General features: G+C 35.1%; 1 protein-coding gene across 12 annotated transcripts in view; it reads right to left on the bottom strand.

Annotated features, from left to right (window-relative positions):
* LOC106868432 (uncharacterized) overlaps nt 1–17,819 on the bottom strand; it is a 266,695-nt gene extending 248,876 nt beyond the window's left edge. For all 12 annotated transcript variants that reach the window (XM_089360655.1, XM_089360688.1, XM_089360725.1 and 9 more), the window contains exon 1: nt 17,652–17,819. The gene's annotated coding sequence lies outside the window, so the exon portion shown is untranslated. The remainder of the gene's footprint in view (nt 1–17,651) is intronic.
* Between the last annotated feature and the right edge of the window lie 852 nt (nt 17,820–18,671).

Genomic DNA, 18,671 nt, shown 5'->3' with positions numbered 1-18,671 from the left:
ATAGGTGGTGGTGGTGGCAGCGGCGGCGGCGGCGGCAGTAGCAGCAGCAGTGGTTAACAGAACAAAAATGTATGTTTCAGAGATATCACATCAGATGAGTGAATGTAAATTAACTTTTTGTACCATGAAAATAAGATAAATTTCCTGAGTCATTTCAAAACTAATCTCTCTCCATTTCAGTCTAATTGCCCTACGAAATGGGACTTGATGCAACTAATGTAATAATGTAACAATGAAGGAGGAAGCAATTGTCTCTTCAGTGCAAGTGCCTTAAAACCTATTTAGGTGCTAACTAAATGTAGCCAGATGCCTCTCACCAGTACTCAACAAGACTGAGCAGATTAATGATAAATATCATTTGGTCGAGTTCATTTGAATATTTTTAACCCACATACACAATTCATTTTGGTCCTGCATTTGCTGAGTTAGGACTTCAGAGAGGCATCCAATGTCTCTGGTGAATTAATCTATATACATTGTGTTTGGATAGCCTGCTCAAGTACAGCCATGCTTTAGCATTCATAGCAGTAGGTCACTTGCTAGCTATTGCTTAGCTCACCAGCAATGTCCTGAAAGCACAAGCACCTTTCCCTTATACCTATGGAAACAGGCAGGAGATCTCCATACAGCTGTTTCTTGGTGGAATGACTTCTCCAAGATATGTTTAAGACTGCTTTGAACATTCAAGTGTAAGTTCCATCTAGCTTAGATTCCAGTTTTTTTGGTAAGCATCCAGGCTGTCGCTCCATTTAAAGGACGGACTCTAACTGTTGCACAGAAAAAAATTCCTCCTATGGTTGTTTGACAGGGTGGATATCCAGATAACATCCAGTTTGCTTAGAAGAATCTGGCATTTCATCAATCACAATGGTGAGTATTCCAGTTGATCCATTCAATGGAACAGACTCCATGTGAAATTAACATGCAAGTGGCTGAGCACTCTACAGACACACATATCCTTAACGAAGTTCTGAGGGAGGTTCAGCATGACACAGAATGTGACAAGGCTGGTCCTTTGAAATACAGGTAATACTCATTTTTGTCAGCTGAGTGGACTGGAGCAATGTGAAATAAAGTACCTTGCTCAAGGACACAATGCGCTGCCAGTAACCGAACTCTTGAACTTATGATCATGAGCCAAATATGCAAACTTCTAAATCACACATCTTTAGGAGAATTCAATGTGATAAACAGGCAAGATAAAAATAACAAGGTACCTCTGATTAAAAGCAGAAACAAAAGACTTTTATATTCATAACACGACATAAAGACTCTCTTGTTAAAATGACCAGATCACATAAAAGATCCTTTGATGGTATGGTAAAACAGCAAGCAGTAAATATTTGATTTTAACCCCTTTTCTCAACCTGTCATTCTTTTCTGCTTAAAAGTATTTCTTATAATACCAGAAATACAAGTCTGATTGTAATTCGAGGAGCTTTTCAAGAATTATTATTGGAGCATCAGAAAGCAGTGAGCTGGCTAAACCAATAACATGAGGAGCAAAATGCTTAGCAGTATTTTGTCCCTTTTTTACATTTTGAGTTCAAATTACATCAAGGTTGGCTTTGCCTTTCATCCTTCTGAGATCGTTCAAATAAGTACTACTCAAATACTGGAGTTGATAAAGTTGGCTTCCCCATCCCCTCAAACATTGCTGACCTTCTACCAAAATTTGAAACCATTATTAAAACATCAGACAGTAATAACGGCATAAGAGAAGTAAAATGAATTAATCTGGAGCTAAAACCAAGTCATGGACTTCATCATCATTATCCCCATCATCATTTAACTTCCATTTTCCATGTTGGTATAGGTTGGATGGTTTGACAGGAGCTGACCAGCTAGAGAGCTGCCCAGACTCCAATTGTCTGTTTTGGTATGGTTTCTATGACTGGATGCCCTTGCTCACACCACCCACTTTACAGAGTGTATTGGGTGCTTTTTATGTGGCACCAACACAGGTGCTCTTTTATGTGGCACCAACAAGGGTGCTTTTATGTGGTACCAACACCCATGAGGACCTAACTCATCAAAAATATAATTATCTAGAATGCAGCACTCACCATAGAATCCAAACAATATTCCAAACTGTATTCAATTCTCAAATTGATGCAAAAACAGAAAGAATATTATAAGATGAGGTTCATCTTTTCTGAAGGATATTATTTGTGACACCAAAAATGTCCCCAACTGAAATACTTATTTGCCTCTACACTTTTCTTCAAAATCTAAGCAAAGCATTAATCATTATTTATTTATGATGAGTTAGCATTAGCATATTTATTATATTGAGCATTAAGCACATAATTAGAATTGTTGTGTTAATGCTATCTTTACCTCAACCACACAAGTATTTCTAATTACCATTTTCACTTAAGTACAATGCAACCTCGAATATAAGGTGATTTCCCCCATTTTTAGGTACAATAGTACCTAAAAATATTTTTTATCAATTCATCTTTTCTTATTTTTGTCTTTTACATTCAGGTATAATGCTACCCAACAAATTACACATAAGTAAATATAGTAGATATTTAATACTCAACACATTAAATATATTGATTTCAAATTTTGGCACAAGGCCAGTAATTTCAGGGAGGGGGTTAGTTGATTACACTGACCCCAGAGCACAACTGGTATTTATTTTATCAACTCTGAAAGGATGAAAGGTAAAATCAACCGTGAGGGAATGTGAACTTAGAACATAAAGACGAACAAAATGCCGCTAAGCATTTTACCTTAACCCTTCTGATACCAACCTGGCTGAAACTGCCTCTCACTCTGTAGTACAAATGTCTTGGTTTCATAAATTCTGAATTAAACTCTTCCACCAAACCTGAATTAAAATCTTCCTAACACTAGCTTAATGATAACTAAGTTATTTTACTAAATTCTTTGTATTTTACTAAATTCTTTAAAATTAATTGAAAGAAATACAGAGCGTCTCAAAATAAACATGGCAACAAAAGGGTTAAATATTTGGCTTAAAGCCAACAAGTTTGGGGAAGAGGTAAGTTGATTACATCAACCCCAGTGCTCAACTGGTACTTCGTTATAGACCCCGAAAAGATGAAAGGCAAATTCCACTGAAGTTGACTTTGAACTCAGAACGTAAAGACGGACAAAATGTCACTAAGCGTTTTGCCCAGCATGCTACAGATTCAGCTAGTATGCCACCTTACCACATTAAATATATTAACACAGATTTAACTATTGTTTATCATGTGAATGATGCCTCAGTGATTTGATGTTGTTGTTGTTTTTTAATATGCTAATTTCCTATGCTTATTCATGTACGATAGTGTACAGCTACATAGTGATTCACTCATTATTACCTCAGAATTTATGCTTTGCTTATGAGATCTAAGAAGAGCAGAACATGACTGAATAATTAATAAGACTGAAACATAGTCTCTCTGAGTAATTAACCTCAATAATATTTTTTTTTTTACCTCATTATGATAACTTAATATTCCATTCAAAATATCACCAATGAAAATAGTTACAAAATGAAGAGAAAAGTTTGATTAAAATATAAAACTAAACTTAGAATTAATGGATTCAATTTGGTAATTACATATAAAATATAAATTACATTTATAGTAGTTAGAATTTAGCATCAACTATTAAAACAAACCTAAGCCACAAATAATTCTCTCTCTCTCTCTCTCTCTATCTATCTCACTCTCTCTCTCTCTCTCTCTCTCTTTCTCTCTCTCTCTCACTCTCTCTCTCTCTCACTCTCTCTCTCTTTCCTTACCTTTCTCCCTCTCTTCTTGCACCCCCCCCCACACACACAATGCAAACACAATATGTTTCCCCATTTCCTTTCATCCCCCTCTTTCACAGATATCTTAGATAAAGTATATTATTTGCTTTTGTTGTTCTTGTTGCTAGACCAAAATCAACTCTAAGCAAGCAAACCTATGTTCAAAAACTTTCCAACTGTAACCACCTCATCTTTTTAAGGATACGTCAAGGACTATATTTGGCAGCAAATTGGACAGAGTGTTTCATGGTACTTATCCCAACTCTCTGACTTTCAACTCAAATCCTGCTGAGATCAAACTTTGCCTTTTAGTCTTTCAAAGTTGAGAAAAATGTACTAATTCAAGGTGGTGGATTGTCAGGACTGTAATAACATCAAACCAAATACCTTCTGGTATTTGTCCTTGATTTTTGCTTTCTGAATTCAAATGTTATCATGGCCTACATGGATGGTAGACCTAACCCATTTCCTGGTTGAACACCACAACCAGGTGCCTTGGGTACCTTCAGCAGAGCTCATTCTGTTGCAAGCATTTAGGCCTTATTTCCAGTTTGAGGAAACCTTTGTCCTTCCCTCACACTTGTCTCAGAAGCCCTGTGATGAATCATAGGCACTGATTTCTTTCCTGAATAAAATATTTAAAAAAAAAGCAAATTCACCCTTTCCTTATTTATGACAATTAGAGTATGGCCTGAGGGGGATTTGGTTGCTAGTTCTAGCGGATGAAACAACTACACAGAGATTTCCTTGCTGGTTATTCATCCTAATATTTTTGAAATGGCTTACTCTATGAATAAATTTACATCAAAATTGCTTTGCTCGAGCTAATAGCCTTCCTCCAATTCTGTCAAAGTTGGAAGATTTGAAGCATTCTTGAATTAGAGATACAAAGTTTGAGCTGAAAAAAAAAAATCACCTTACAATTCATCATTTATTCAGCATGTTCAGCAATCGACAACAGCCCAGTCATTCAAATAAAATACTTGGCACCCAGTTTCCAGTTGGGTAGAGCTGCTTACATAATTTCATATCCATGACACATTACAAATTCATAACTTATGAGATAAATGACTAACACTTTATACAGAGTCAGCAACTATGAATCTGCAATAATATTTCCATATTTGCATGTAAAGCCTCAGAAATGAAGGGTAGGTGAAATATGAATTTATGGTTTCATGCCTTTGAAATAAAGAAGAGAAGTCATGCTTATTGAAAATTTAAATTGGACTGCAAACTTGATTAACCAAGAATTTACAGCTCCGTCAGTTTTCTATCACACTATGACTTCACAGTAAAATAACCAGTCTCAATATCTACAGCTTATATATTCAACAGTAAACAGTACGATCCGAAGATACTTGTGATGGTCTGTATTGGCAATCAGTGCAAAAGTGATATAATTTATTCCACTTTTGAACTGTTTAATGTATTCAAGAGGAGAACTGTTAAAATGTTCTCCCTTTCTTGTTTAAAAACATTTCATATTTGAAAATACCTCTGAAGTGATTATAGTTACAATAATTAACAAGAAAGAAATGAAACTAACTGAGATTAAGCCTGAACCATAAATTGCTCACTGACCTACTTCTTATACAACTGAACCATCTGAAAGATTTTACAAATTCTTGAATACAAAACCTAAGTAATTTTGAAACCTGAAGATAGGAGAGATTTAAAACAATGTAAAGAACACTGAACACCTGTTATTCACGTAACAAACTAAAAAATTATAAAAATAAATTAGTAACAAAGCTAAATAGGTATAACTGTAATATATACTTGTCTTCATACTTAGAAAAGAAAACATATAACCAAACCTCTTGAGTATTTCTCTCCCACTCTCTCTTTCTCGCTCCCTAATTTCTTACTTGCTCCCTATTCTCTCTCTTTTCTCTCTCTTACTTCAGCCTCAGCATACTTATGTTCTCTGCTCAGTTTACCTAAGAAACAGTGAATATCACACCAATTTCATACCTGGATGATTTACCAATAAGAACATATACAAAGAATGTATACCTCTTCAAATATACACATACTTATTTATGTGTAATGGCATATATATATATGTATATACATACATACATACGTACATATATATATATATATATATATATATATATATATATATATATATATATATATATATATATGAGAATATGTACATAATTTATTTTAATTGTATGTCATGACATGCGTTTTTCAGTTCATTATGTTTACATTAAACCATTAAACCATGCTAGCATGGAAAGTATATGTAAAATGAGGATGATAATGATGATGAGGTTATATATATATATATATATATATATATATATACACACCCATAATATATACATTCACACACTCACAGACACACACACACACACACACACACATACATACATGTGTGTGTGGTGGGATGTCTGCATGTATGTAAATATACTTATATATTTAAATATTCATATATATCAGAGATTCATCATTATCATCTTAATGTCAACTCTTTCATATTTGCACGAGTCAGATAGAATTAGCTGAGGTGGATTTTCTATGGCCAGATGCCCTTCATACAACACACACACACACACACACACACACACACACACACACACACCAAACATGGCTGTGTGATTAATAAATCCACTTCATTGTGTCAGTGAACTTTTAATAGTCTTCTTAATTGGTATATTGCTTACTCTTTGTATTGCTCTTGTTTTGATAATTTACAGATATATATCATCATCATTTGCCATCACTTAACATCTGCTTTCCATGCTGACATGATTTAGAGATACATACATACATACATACATACATACCTACATACATACATACATATGAATCAATATGTTTTCTTATTGTTTAGGCCAAGGCCAGAGCTGATCGGGTTGGCTTATGATCAAAAAAGCACTCCAGCCTTTACCATCCAATTTTTTCTTCAGGCATTGTGTATCTTGAACTATATTATTGGATGTGTCCTTTTTGAAAGTAATTACAGTTAGCTCTCTCTCTCTCTCTCTCTCTCTCTCTCTCTCTCTCTCTCTCTCTTATCTATATATATATATATATATATATATATATATCCATTAATTTATCTATCTATCTATCTATCTATTTATCTATCTATCTATCTATCTATTTATCTATCTATCTATCTATCTATCTATCTATCTATCTATCTATTTATCTATCTATCTATCTATCTATCTATCTATCTATCTATCTATCTATCTGTCTGTCTGTCTGTCTGTCTGTCCGTCTGCCTGTCTGTTTATATGTATCTTTATTTCTCTCTCTCTCTCTCTCTCTCTCTCTCTCTCTCTCTTCCATTTTTCTTCTATCATCTCAACTTCATTGCTAATTTTTTGTCTCTATTCCATCACCCTCTTACTTTGGTTCTTTTTCATCACTTTCTCTTCTATTGCCCTTTCAGTCATGTTGTTCCTAATCAATCTCAATAACAGCTACTCGCATGTAGCTGTGCACCTCTCTCTCTTTCTCTCTCTTTCTCTCTCTTCCTATTCTACTACTCATTTATCACCCTCTCATTTCTATCATCCTATTTCACTTTTAGTTACTCTCTTCTTTCAATGTCTTGCTCTAGCTCTCTCCCAGTCAATTGCGTAAGAAAGAAAGAAATAGAAGCAGTGTAGGGAAGAAAAGACTGTCTCTAGTATTGCATCTCACTGATGTGGTTAACTGAATGAATGGAAATAACATACAATGAAGAGACCTTTTTAGTCTTGCCAGGAATAATACAACTTCTCTAATGCTGCTGTTACAATAAAATGCATCAACTAATCCCTGTATAGTGCTAGGTGATAGGAAGGGCATCCAGCAAAAAATAGAAAAGAAGAGTAAGATGTGATCCTCAACCCATCTAGAAAAGAGTAACTGAATAAAAACTGACTTGGACCATGATAACCTGTTCAACCCATACCAATATTGAAAGGCCAACATAAAATGAATGAATAATGATGATGCTGTGGGGGTTGTTTTAAGGAAGATTTAGTTGCTGTTTCTAGCAGGTCAAACAACCATCTAACAACTCCCTCATTGTCCAGTGAGTTTCTGTTTCAACCCGATATGGTATTGTCTTTATTGCACCCAACAGCATTTAGATTCAGTTGCTTCTGTGTATGCATTTCTTTTAAATATGAAATAACCTTTGGATGTATTCAGATGTCAGGAATAATATCAGGGTTTAGCTAACTAGTGATACTATATCTCATGCATTAGATTACTTATTGTCATTTAACAAAACAAAAGCTCTCAAACGCTGCAGTTCTACTGAGAGACTTGTTCATTTTCTAAATAAAAATAATCTCTATAATTTTGTTATAGCTACTATCAGAAATATTGTGGGGAATTTTGGAATTGTTACCAGGAGAATTTTTGAGATAACATTTAATATGTTTTTGATATTTGCATTATGCCACAAATTAACCCAGATCAAGCAGATCTATGAACAAAAGCATTCTAACTGTGACCATCCTATCTATTTAAGAGTATCTAGGAATACATTAACTAGTGACCTTTCCTTTAAGGGAGATTTAACTGCTGTTTCTAGTAAGATGAGCAACCGATAGAGGATCCTTTTGTGCTCCATATGTTAAAAAGTTCAAAAAGTATTTTGTTCTTTAGCCACAGGTTGAGCAGCCTAAGGTCAAAGATATTCCAGCGATGACCATCTCATCTTTTTCTCCAAACACAATGCACCTAGGACCACAATACTTAGTCCCTTTCTTTTCAAAGATGGTAGACCTGATAGTTATGGCCTGCTTCATCTAAAAAGATGAGTGATCAGAGTGAGGCTCCTTTGAGCACTAGTTTAAAGTCTCGTTATCTTGAATTTTCTAAAACTTGAATCTATTTACATTATCCTCTCAGCAGCGTTACCTCCTCTCCTTGCAGCATTACCTCCTCTCCTTTGCATTTAAAATATTCACACACATTCATTAGGACACACTGTACTGGTTTAGTTCAACCAACTGAGTGCCTGTTCTTGAGCATATCAAACAACGAAGAACAACAAGTGGTAAGACACTGTGCTGGAGCAGACCTTGTGACTCATGCCAGCAGGGAAAAAGAGATATGATGTTATGATGATGATGATGATGATGATGATGATGATGATGATGATGATGATAATGATGATGATGATGATATATACATACAGGCATCCATACGTGTAAGACAACTATATGCATTTGTGGATGTTTGTTAATGTGTGTAGCAGCAAATATACATATTTATGCATGATTAAAGAAAGAAAGCCCTGTTTATGTAGGGAATTTAAGTAATCTCACAGTTAACAAAGCAGCATTTATAATTAATACTTTTCTGCATAATTGAATAAGCTCAAAACAAGGAAATTCATTCTCTGAATTATGACATAGATTTTTTTTTTTTTTTTTTTTTGTCATGGTTTTAGACAGAAAGAAAAGAGCATTGCTCTTGATCTTGAGAGGAAAGAACTCTGTAATAGATGGGGAAGAAGAAACTGAATGCCAGGTCTATTCTCTTGAAACAGAATGAGCTGAGCTTAAGGTACCCACAGATTCTCAGTTTACTCAGAAGCTGCTATTATTGTTGTAGTAATTTTTTAACCCCAGGTCATCACTAATTAAGCAGACATATGATCAAACAGTGGAGGCGCAATGGCCCAGTGGTTAGGGCAGCGGACTCGCAGTCATAGGATCGCAGTTTCGATTCCCAGACCGGGCTTTGTGAGTGTTTATTGAGCGAAAACATCTGAAGCTCCACGTGGCTCCAGCAGGGGATGGTGGTGAACCCTGCTGTACTCTTTCACCACAACTTTCTCTCACTCTTACTTCCTGTTTCTGTTGTGCTTGTAATTCAAAGGGTCAGCCTTGTCACACTGTGTCATGCTGAATACCCCCAAGAACTACGTTAAGGGTACACGTGTCAGTGGAGTGCTCAGCCACTTGCACGTTAATTTCACGAGCAGGCTGTTCCATTGATCGGATCAACTGGAACCCTTGACGTCGTAAGCAACGGAGTGCCAACACAACACACATGATCAAACAGCCATAACTATTTTGTTCTTTTTCGTTCTTTCATTTTTCTTTCTATAACTGCAAGAGTTTAAGGGTGACAACATTAAATACTGGTTTTTCATGAATGATTAATGAGTGGCATAACTCAAAAGAATGACTGACAAAAAATATCATGAACTGCCAACTGCATAGAAATTTAATAGTAAACTGGATACTTGCATACTTTAACTGCAGTTGTTCAGCTTACTCAATCTCAAGTCATTTAAACTATGCCTTAAGTAATGAGGAGGAATTGTTATCTAAATGATTGATTCTGATCAACACAGCTTGCAAAACAACCGCAAAATTTATAAGTAAATCTTTTTAATAGCATTGTGTTAATTAGCCATTGAAAACTATTATATGCCTTTTTATATTTTCAATAGAATGTAATGTATCTAATATTGTATGGTCACCTAGCTAGCCAAAAACATGAATAAAACAGGTGGTTCTGGTAATATTGGGGGTGGGGGGGCGATGGCAGTGGTGAAGGTGTTAATGATGGTGGTGGTAGTAGTGTCTGTGATGGTGGTAGTGGTAATGGTAGTGATGTTGGTAGTGGTGATGATGATGATGATAACAATGGAGGTAATGTTGATGAGAATGATGGTTGTATTGGTGATAGTAGTGATGGTGGTAGTATCAGTATTATTATTGTTGTTGTTGTAGGTGGTGGTGGTGGTGGTGGTGGTGGTGGTCATTAACCGTAACTTCCCTTTCAAAACCAACCTATACATGGTTGTAGTTAGCCAAGTAGTTATGAATGAGTCATAAACCCCAGCATGCTGGACACTTGCCATTCTTCATTCTTCAGTTTTGTCTGGAAACCATGTTATACAATTCTGTATACTGCTATGAAATGTTTGCCACTGTTTTACTGTTGTTGTAGTTGTTGTTTAATTTAGCCCCATGCCAATCCTAATTGAGCAGACCTTTAATCAAAGGTATTCCTATCATGACCATCCAGCTTTTTTCTCATGCGCAGGTTACATTATCCACCATGTCCTTTTTTTTTTTTTCATTTTCCAAGATAATTTCAATCACATTACTGAGTGTATTCTAGTTTGATTTATCTGTATCCTGTTGTCCTGTTTTCTTGGGGGTATTTTTATGATGATGATGATGATGTGCAGGGGTGAGGAGCAGGATAGGGTATGATTTGAGGGAGATTTTGCTGTTATTTCTATCGATTCGAGTAACCATGTTGAGGCTCTCTAGGTGGTCCACCATGTTGTATTTCACAGTATGAGGGGGACTCATAGTGACTGTGGTGCAGTTGGGTAGCCAACTGAAAGGGTTGTTACTTGCTGTTTACTGTTCAACCTGTTTTGGTTTACAGCTGAGCGTGCATGTGTACGCTTGTGTGCATGTGAGTGTGAGTGCATGTGTATGCATGCATGTACATGTGTGTATATACACGTGTGTATTTTGTTTAGCCCCAGGTTAGCTCTGATCAAGCAGAGACATGGTCAGAAGCATTCCAGTAGTGATATCCTGTCTTATTTTCAGATCTGGTGTACACATAGTATTTCAAATATAGTATATACAGTGTGTCCTTCTCTTTTCAAGATGGTTGAGTATGATGCGAGGGATATTTAGTTGTTCTTTCTAGCAGGTCAAGCAACCACATAAGGCGTCCCCATTGCCTCATGTATGAGTATATGCATGCATGTATCTGTGTATGTGTATGTGTGTATGAGGATTTGCGTTTGTGTATGGACGACTTGTGGTGATAGCAGTGGAAGCCTAATTTCATTGAGATTCATCATAGGTAGTTGGACATTCAGCACCGAGTTTAGGATTATAGAGAAAAATTGATTTTGGTAGCTATGTAGCTGCGTATATATCTGTAAGTGTATATGTGTGTGCATGCACATGCATGTGTGTATTTGTGTGTTTGACTGTGGAAGAGAGATTATTTTCTCTGAATCATATATGGCAGAGACAGTGATTTTTAGAATGTGACTATAGCAGTGTCCTGGTCTGCAATCAAAATATCTTGGTATTTGCATGATACTGTTTTGGCTGATGTTTATTCCCAAGTGAACCTTCATTGAACACATCTATTATTAAAGGTATCCCAGCCATGACCACCCTGTCTTTTTAAGAGTTTATCTAGGACTATATTACCCAGTATGTTCTTTCATTATTAAAATGGTACAATGTAATTTAAAGGAGATTTGGTTGTTATTTATATATATTACTCTTACTTGTTTCAGTCATTTGACTGCAGCCATGCTGGGGCACTGCCTTTAGTCGAACTAATCAACCCCAGAACTTATTCTTTGTAAGCCTAGTACCTATTCTATCAATCTCTTTTGCTAAACCATTAAGTTATGGGGAAGTAAACACACCAGCATCGGTTGTCAAGCGATGGTGGGAGGACAAACACAGACACACAGATACATATATGTGTGTGTGTGTGTGTGTGTGTGTGTGTGTACGATGGGCTTCTTTCAGTTTCTGTCTACCAAATCCACTCACAAGGCTTTGCCCAGCCTGAGGCTATAGTAGAAGACACTTGCCCAAGGTGCCATGCAGTGGGACTAAACCCAGGATTATGTGGTTGGGAAGCAAGCTTCTTACCGCACAGCCACTCCTGCGCCTACACATATATATTCTTTTAATATAATATATATTATATTTATATACCTACTAAGGTTGATTTTACTTTTCCTCTTTTCGGGTTCAATAAAATGAGTACCAATTGAGCATGGGTATGCAATGTAATCTACCCACTCTCCCAAAACTGTTGGCCTTGTACCAAAATTTGAAACCAATATATATTATATATATATGTATTTAAATATAATTTTATAATATATATACGATATATATCATTGTATGGAACGTGAGTTTAAAATAGGCACATACTACATATTACATTTATAACTGTATAAATATGTTTAAATTATATATATATATATATATATATATATATATATATATATGCATGTATGTATGCATGCATGTGTGGATGTAGCTATCGGACACTATGATGCTGGAACAGGATGTAGTCATGTATTGCACAAACGCTATCACACCCACACACATGTGCACATGTACATGCACACACATGCACACATACTACCACCCAGCCCACATCATATTTCTTAGGCGTTACTGATTTTAAGTATTTTTGTTTTCATTCTGTAAATGATCAATGGATATTGGGTGTGCATGCTGCTTGTGATTCAGAAAAGGCTATTTCTGATAGCATGCAATTAGTAGGGGATTTTTGTAATTTACTCCTTTTTTTTTTATTCTTTTTAATTTTCTTTTTATTAATATTATTATTATTATTATTTTATTATTATTATTATTATTATTATTATTATTATTATTATTATTATTATTATTATTATTACTACTATTATTATTATTATTATTATTATTATTATCATTATTATTATTATTATTATTATTATTATTATTATTATCATTATTGTTATTTTGACTGCTCATATTTGATATTGGTTATTGTAAAGAAGAGACTGTTGGAGGTGTTGGAGTGGGTAGGTTGTTTTTGTTGTTGTTGTTGTTGTTGTTGTTGTAATTGTTGTTGTTGTTGTTGTTGTTGTTATTGATGATGTTGTTATAGTTCTTTAGCCCCAAGTATACCTTAGTCAAACAGACCAATAATGAAAGTCTTTTATGCTGTCAGCAACTCACGTTTTCTCCTATGTGCAGGTATTCGATGAACAAATTATCCAATAAATCCTTTCTTTTTAAAAGGACAGGATATAATTTGAGGAAAATGTGGTTACTATTTCTCACAGGCTGAGTGACTACATATAGGCCCTTTCACTCTCTTTCCTCAATGAACAAGTAGATAGTATAAAGTGAAGGTGGAGAGGGTTGATATGATGATCATCGTAAGGTATGAAGGCATGTGGCTCAGTGGTTAAGGTATTCCGTTCACAGTTGTAAGATCATGAGTTCAATTCCTGGCAGCACATTGCATCCTTGAGCAAGACACTTTATTTTACATTGCTCCAGTCCACTCAGTTGGTAAAAAGGAGCTGTACCTGTAATTCAAAGGGCCAACCTTGTCACATTCTGTGTCATGCTGAATCTCCCTGTTACATTAAGGGTACATGGAGTGTGTCTGTGGAGTACTCAGCCATTTGCACATTAATTTCATGAGTAGGTTGTTCTGTTGATCTGATCAACTGGAACCCTCATCATCGTAACTGAATGTCAGTTTATTGCAAGGGTGGATGTGATATAAATGGTTGTGGTACTGATGTTAGTGCTGATAGTGGCAATTTTGGTGGTGGTGGTGGCGGCGGTGGTGGCGCCGGTGGTGGCGCCGGTGGTGGCGCCGGCGGTGGCGGTGGCGGTGGTGGCGGTGGCAGTGGTGGTGATGGTGGCGGTGGCGGCAGTGGTGGTGGTGGTGGTAGTAGTGGTGGTGATGGTGGTAGGAAGTATGAAAATGAGCAGACACTTATTTTTTTTGTTTTGCTTAAAAATTCTATTTGATTAATCATTCAACATTTTAGACTTCCAAGACTTCCATCCAATGGAATATTTCCCCTCACCATTCCAGACATGCATGATATAAAGTGTAATTAAAAGACATAGTCCAGGAAACCATACCAAAAACTCAGCAATGAATACAGTGCCATTTCCATTACAGCCAACTTTATTGAAGGGAGGAGACAAAATCCCTTCGGCATACCAATATTAGAAGTGTTGTCAAAATTATATTTATATTTTGTAAATGAAATGAAACTGATTTTTAGCTTAAAATTAAAATGTTTAATTCTCCTGAATCTTGGTAATGCACTTTCTGATTATTTTTATTTTAATAAATACAACCCTATTTTTTGCAAAAAATAAAGGATGTGTCTAGTTTATTTTGTTTAAACACATTATATTACTGGTATTTATTTTAGTAATTTCACCAGATTAAAAGATAAAAGGCAGTCTCACAAGACATTTCTGTCACTCCACCATGTCTTTTATGCCTTGTTTTGTTTTGTTTTTTCAAAATAGCTATGTGGTTAAGAAGCTGCTTCCCAACCACATGGTTTCAGGTTCAATTCAACTGCATGGCACTTAGGGCAAATGTCTTTTAGTATAGCCCTGTGCCAATCAAAACCTTGTGAGTGAATTTGGTAGATGGGAACTGAAAGAAGTCTAACATATATATATCTGTGTGTGTGTGTGTGTGTGTGTGTGTGTGTGTGTGTGTGTGTGTGTGTGTGTATTTGTAAATAAGTGTCACTGTCATACAAGCAGTTTATTAGTTTCCAATCTTCCTTGAAAACATGTCCAGTCATGGGAAAATGTGACCTTACTTGAAAACAAGTGAAGGGCATATGGCTGTAAATAATGGTGGTGGTGGTGGTGGTGGCGGTGAGATATCAAATATCTTTCAGATATTTGTTCTGCATTGACTTCCAGACACTCCCTTGTCACTTTTGCCTTCAGTGAACCAGTGATTGGCCTATAGGAAACCCGCAACTAAAGACACTATAGCTCACAGAATGTGATATAAAATTATTTTTAAATAAAACATGCAAGACAATTCACTAAATATTATAACAGGTTGTACCTGGCCCACGACACAATGAAACAAATATACTAAAAACAAAAGACCAACAGAATATACAAAGTTTATTGCTGCTGCAAGCTTCAATAGCCCTGTCATTATATGTCCCTGTCATTACATGAAAAACCACCTCCAGATACCCAAATATATATACAACACCCTAGAACAGGGGTTTTCAAACTGTGGTCCGTGGACCACAGGGGGTCCGTGGACCACAGGGGGTCCGCAAGGACAAGACAGGGGGTCCGTGGAAAGCCAAGATAGGGGGTCCATGCAAAGCCAAGCAAGCACATCCTTCTCACTAAGTATGTATTAAAAAAATCCTGTGTGTATAATTGACAATAAACCTATTTGCTAAATACTGTTAAATAAATAAATGCAAAAATATATGTTATTTTAAGCAAATATTTATGTATAAATTTCATAAGCGTTTAGTATAGCCCTGTGCCAATCAAAACCTAAGGTAAAGCCTGAAATATAAAGGGGTCTGCAAGTCAAAAAGTTTGAAAACCCCTGCCCTAGAACATTACTTTAACAATATCCCAAATAAGTATATTCACACAGAAATAGCTGCAACATAATTGCCTCACTGGTCTCAGACTGTGCTGGGATGCACATAAATACCAATAAGTGCAGAGGAACAGCAAATATCACCATGGAGGTAGGTGTTAAGTTAAGTGATCATATAAAGGTTCCCTTGTTGGCTGGAAGTTGTGTTGAGGTAAGTGCTGAGGAAACTGAGTCAGCAAACAAGTTTCATTTCACAGCTGGAGCTGCTTTACTTATTCATTTACTTGCTTCAGTCATTTGACTGCAGCCATGCTGGAGCACCACCTTGAAGGGTTTAGTCAAACAAATCAACCCCAGGACTTTTTTTTTTAAAGTCTAGTACTGATTCTATCAGTCTCTTTACAAAAACCACTAAGTTACAGGGATGTAAACACACCAGCACTGGTTGTCAAGCAGTGGTTGGGGACACACACAGACACAAAGAAACACACACACATAGATATATACATACATATATATATATATATATATATATATATATATATAGATATATATATATATATATATATATATATATATATATATATATATATATATATGCATATATGTGTATGTGTATATATATGTGTGTATATATATATATATATATAATATTAGGATAAATACTTTATAAGAATTTATCAAGTAGTTAGCGTGAAATATATATATATATATATATATATATATATATATATATATACATACATATACATACACACATATATATATATATGACAGGCTTCTTTCAGTTTCCATCTATCAAATCCACCCACAAGGCTTTGGTTGGTTTGAGGCTATAGTAGAAAACACTTGCCCAAGGTGCCATGCGGTGGGACAGAATCCAGAACCATGTGGTAGGGAAGCAAGCTTCTTACCACACAGATACACCTGTACTTATGTTCTTCTAAAAGACATATAAACATCACAACTTTGAATTTCCATTTTTAATCATTCAGCATGCGAACCAGTCATATCCAGCCCAATTATTCTACTTGTTTTATGCTCAAACTGACCAGAACAGGCCTTACGTGCCTACCCTACCAAGAAAGTCATTCTAAAAATAAACAATCACATCAACAAAATCTTCAAGCTATAAAATAATGCTATTAATTCAAAGCAATGTGAATAAAGAAGCATTAAATTTGACAGAGTAATCTAATGCTAACAGGTTAAATAAATTTTCAGACCTTCATTATTAATTCTATAATCTTACACAAGAAAGTAAAGAATAAAGAAGTGGTAAACTTTCGGCAATTTAAGTTCATAATCTTATTTTGATTTCCTGTTAAAGATATTTCTATTTTGTAGAAAAGCATGAATGTTACAACCTCCTCTGACCCATCTCTAAAAGCCTGTCATTTGATGCTTATGTAAAAAAATTATCATCATCCAAAAAAATTTTTTTTTATATTTTTGCAGTAGCTTAAAGCATAACTGTATTTTACAGAAAAGAAAAAGTAAGAAAAAGAAAGCAAAATGTAGTGAAAAAGCATGAACAGCATGATAAAAAGTAAGAGAGAGAGAGGGAGAGGGAGAGAGAGAGGGGGGAGAAAGAGAGAGAGAAAGAGAGAGAGAGATAGACAGACAGATAGATAGATAGATAGATAGATAAACAGAATGTGTAACAGAGTGGAAGAGTGTTATGTCATGTTGAAATATAAATGAAAACAAGAAACTAATTATAGTCATTAACTCGTGTAGTAAATGAAAAGGAAAAATGTTTATCAAATACCTGTATTTTTTTATTTCAGTCCCTCCATTAACAATATATCCAAATGCTCGAAAAATTCAGAGTGCATTTGTCATTGAGAATGGAGCTGAAGAACCAGTAGCGACCCAGTGGCAAGAGACAGTGCTACGATGTTAGTGAGTTTGTACCTGGGATACCTTTGTGAGCAGTAGTAGCTCATCAGATTTGGTCACCCCTTAGTATGCAGCAAAGAACAGCAGAGTTAAAAAAGAAATAAAAACATAATTTCAACATCAAGTATGTTGTGTAGTGTTATATTACTGCAAACTAGTGGGTTACTATCTAGCAGGAAAATTATTCATACAGAGAAAACAGAGAACTCTCACAGATATGCTGAGAAGAATTTTAATGAAAATACTATTTTTATCTCCAATACTAAGAAGAGAAAAAAAAGCATTTTTACCTGTTTTTCATGTTGATGTTTTTATTTTGTTTGTTTGTTCTTTGCTAGGTCACTATCAACTATGAAAGAATGAATGAAAACTGTCAAGAGACAAAAATTCCATCATCAAATTTTAATTATCATCTTCAATATTATTGCAAATGTTTTTCAAAATTTAATGAATTTAACTACCTTGCATACACTTCTTTGAGAGAGACTCAACATGATGTTACAGTCTTTTAAAGGAATCTGACTCATTTGACATGAAAAAAACTTGAGTCACAAACTTTGCTAATACTCATAAAGCTAAAAGGTTGGCACCAGTGAAGAAGTTACTTTCAAAAAAATAATAACAGCTTCATCTAGACAAAAAAAAAAATATTTGATAAATTAGATTATTTGGAATCAGCTCACAAAGTTATTTTCACTTCTTTTTCTTACATTATCTTTTTTATTTTTTTTTTCGTGAACATATTAAGCAACACATCTTATTGCAAAAAAAGTTAGCAATTTATTGATTTGACAAACTCATGCCAGTACAATTTCATCAGAACTCTCCTGAATTTTATAGTTTTAAAGTAGGATGCTTTAATTTTCTAACATCCCTTTTCCAAAAGCAA

Source organism: Octopus bimaculoides, chromosome 1, assembly GCF_046866305.1.
Source record: "Octopus bimaculoides isolate indiv1 chromosome 1, ASM4686630v1, whole genome shotgun sequence".
In the NCBI taxonomy this organism is placed as follows: Eukaryota; Metazoa; Mollusca; class Cephalopoda; order Octopoda; family Octopodidae; genus Octopus; species Octopus bimaculoides.
This window is presented reverse-complemented; position numbering and strand designations above follow the sequence as displayed.